This window comes from Alligator sinensis, unplaced genomic scaffold (genome assembly GCF_000455745.1).
Source record: "Alligator sinensis unplaced genomic scaffold, ASM45574v1 scaffold386_1, whole genome shotgun sequence".
Taxonomy (NCBI): Eukaryota; Metazoa; Chordata; order Crocodylia; family Alligatoridae; genus Alligator; species Alligator sinensis.
In genome coordinates, this window is record NW_005841996.1 from 83,817 (window position 1) to 87,292 (window position 3,476).

Sequence of the window (3,476 nt, forward strand, 5' to 3'; positions counted from 1 at the left end):
GGAGCTGCTGCCCAGCTTTGTCTCTGCAGCCTCGCACTTGCACGGGGCTGGGCCAGCTCAGGCTGGGAGCGCTGCGCCATGCCTCTGCAGGTGGGTGGCAGCTCTGGGAGGCCTGGTTTCATAGTTTCATAGTTGTAGGGTTGGAAGGGACCTGAGCGGATCATCAAGTCCGACCCCCTGCCAGGGGCAGAAAAGAGTGCTGGGGTCAAACAACCCCGGCTAGGTGATTGTCTAGCCTCCTTTTGAAGACCCCCAGGGTAGGAGCCAGCACCACTTCCCTTGGAAATTGGTTCCAGATCCTAGCCACCCTGACTGTGAAGTAGTGCCTCGTGAATATCTAGCCTGAATTAGGTTACGGGGGGGTTTAGGTGAATTGGGGGGGGCTATACCCCCCCAAAGCCCCTCCCCGCATGGTGTGGGTCTCCCAGCCTGGCCCCCCGTGCAGCGCTGAGTGCACTCTTGGCCAGCCTGGCCCCAGCCCTGCCCCCACCAGCCACACTGATCGAGAGGCTCCCGGCTCAGGGAGGAAAAAAATGAAAAATAAAAGAAACCAATCACAACAACTGTGCTAAACTGCCCCTGCTGTAGTCAAGTACTAGGAGGTCAAGAGGGTAAAATTGGTATGAGGCGCCCCCTAGCGTCCTTTACCAGTAACAGCAGATTAACCCATAATGAGACTTCAACGCGTTAAATAACGTACCGTTAAGTCAGGTGTCATGGTACATTACAACTGTGGAAGAAAACAGGAACATTTTTAGTGGGAAAAAGCCAATATCGTGGACAAACAATGAAAATGGTCAGGGGACTGGGGAGCGTGACTTGAGAGGAGAGGCTGAAGGAACTGGGCATATTTAGTCTGGAGAAGAGAAGGCTGAGGGGAGAATTAATAGCAGCCTTCAACTGCCTGAGGGGGTACAAAGGGGATGGACCTGGGCTGGTCTCAGCGGTGGCAGGTGACAGAACAAGGAGCAACGAGTCAAGTTGCAGCAAAGGAGGTTCAGGCTGCATAGGAGGAAAAACTTTCCCACCAGGAAGGTGGTGAAAGCACTGGACCAAGTTACCTGGAGAGGTGGTGCAATCTCCATCCTTGGAGGTTTTCAAGGCCCGACTCAACAGCCGTAGCTGGGATGACCTATTTGGGGATGATCCTGCTTTGAGCAGGGGGCTGGACTAGATGACCTGCTGAGGTCCCTTCCAACCCTCATTTTTTATCATTTTCTGATTCCCAAGTCGAGGGCCATGCCCCTGCTTCAGAGGAAAGCAACTAACCCCTCCCTGCTCTTCCCCCAGTCCACACCAGTCTGACCATGAGGTAAAATTCCTCCCTGACCCCAAAGATAGCAGCAAGGGTTTGACCCTGAGTTTTGGGGCAAGACCCTGTGGCCCATCGGCCAGGCTCTGGCCGCAGCAGGAGCATTGGCGCCCCGCAGTCACAGCCCCGGCCGAGGCTTAAACCTTGCAGGGGAAATACTATCTGTGTTCATGAAAGCCGTTTTCATAGACTTCATAGACATTAGGGCTGGAAGGGACCGCGGAAGATCATCGAGTCCAGCCCCCTGCGCCAGGGGCAGGAAGTCAGCTGGAGTCATAGGATCCCAGCAAGATAAGCATCCAAATTTCTCTTGAAGGTGTTCAATGTAGGTGCTTGAACCACCTCCGATGGCAGGCTATTCCAGACCTTGGGGACTCGGACAGTAAAGAAATTCTTCCTTATGTACAGCCTGAATCTGTCTTGCAGTAGTTTTAACTGTTCAACCTCGTCATCCCTTGGGGCGCTCTGGTGAACAAATGTTCCCCCAGATACTGGTGGTCACCCCTGATAGACTTGTAGGTGGCCATCAGATCACCCCTGAGCCTGTGCTTTTCCAGGCTAAAGAGCCTCATAGCTCTGAGCCTGTCATCATAAGGTCTGCTTCCCTGACCTCTGATCATGCGCGTGGCTCTTCTCTGGACTCTCTCAAGCTTCTCCACATTCTTTTTGAATTGTGGAGTCCAAAACTGGACACAGTACTCCAGCTGTAGCCTCACCAAGGCTGAGTACAATGGGAGAATGACATCCTGGGATTTGCTTGAGAAGCATCTATGGATGCAAGCCAGCATTTTGCTTGCTTTACTAGCATTTTTCAGTGTTAAACACCATCAGGTTCTCATCCGCCCATTTGCTGAGCCTGTCCATGTCAGCTGGATCACCCTCCTGTCCTCAGGTGTGGATGCTTTGCCCAAAGTTTGGTGTCATCGGCGAACTTGGCCAGTTCTCTTCTGACTCCAATGTTCACATCATTAATGAAGATGTTGAACAATATGGGTCCAAGGTCAGAGCCTTGGGGGACCCCACTGGTCACAGGGCCCCATAACGATTGACTTCCATCAACCACCACCCTCTGGGTCCGACCACGGAGCCCCAAGGCCACAATTGGCCAGTTTTGCCAAGAGGTGATCATGGGATACCAGATCGAAGGCTTTTTTGAAGTCAAGATATATGACATCAGTCTCTTCTCCCTTGTTCAGGTGATAAGTCACCTGGTCATAAAAGGAAATGAGATTGGTCAAGCAAGACCTACCCGCTACAAACCCGTGCTGGCTATCCCTCAGGATGTTGGTGTTGGCCAGTCCATTAAGGATGGCCTCTTTAATAAACTTTTCTAATATCTTCCCTGGGATAGAAGTCCAGCTGATGGGCCTGTAGTTTGCTGGATCCACTTTCCTCCCTTTCTTGAAGATAGGCACCACACTGGCCTTCTTTCAGTCTTCGGGCACTTCACCAGAGCACTGGGAGTTCTCTAAGATCTGTGCCAGAGGCTGGGCTATGATTTTCCTGAACTGCAGCGCAGGAGAACTGCTCGTCAGGCATGGTTAGGGCACACCGAGGTGCAGCGGCTCTATGCCCCGTTTATGGGAACGAGAGTCTCCTCCCTTGCTTGCGCCAAGGGCCTTATGGCTGAGGGCAGGACAAACTGGGGGGGGCTTCCGAACCCCAGGCCTCCGGGCTTGGGCCTGCACATAGGATGCCCGCCAAAGGATTTGGTAATGACTGAAGCCCCAGGTGCGGGTGGAGGATGTTTGCGGGTAGTAGGGCCACTCATGAACGCCGCGTGCCCCCGGAGGCTGGGGGTGCACAGCGAGCTCCCGCAGACCGCAGTGGTGCTGGCAAGTGGGGAGCTCCCACAGGCGGCTGCGGTGGGGGGCAAGTGCTGACCAGTGGTTGGTGACCACCCGCAGACGCTGCCAGCAGAGTTGGCCAGCAGCAATCCTGGACCGCCCGCAGGTGCCACCGGTAGTTAGTGGCCCCTTTTCGCAAGGGTGCACTGCCGCGCTCAGGGGGTGCGCACGCACCTGCTACGCGTCGCCGGCGGCCACTTATGGTTCTGGACTCTTGGATTTGGAAATAGCTTTGGCCTATTTGGGCTCGGATACAAATTTAATAAGATTTTTAAAAAATGAGCCCCCGACACCAGAGCGGAGCGGAGCGGGGAGCA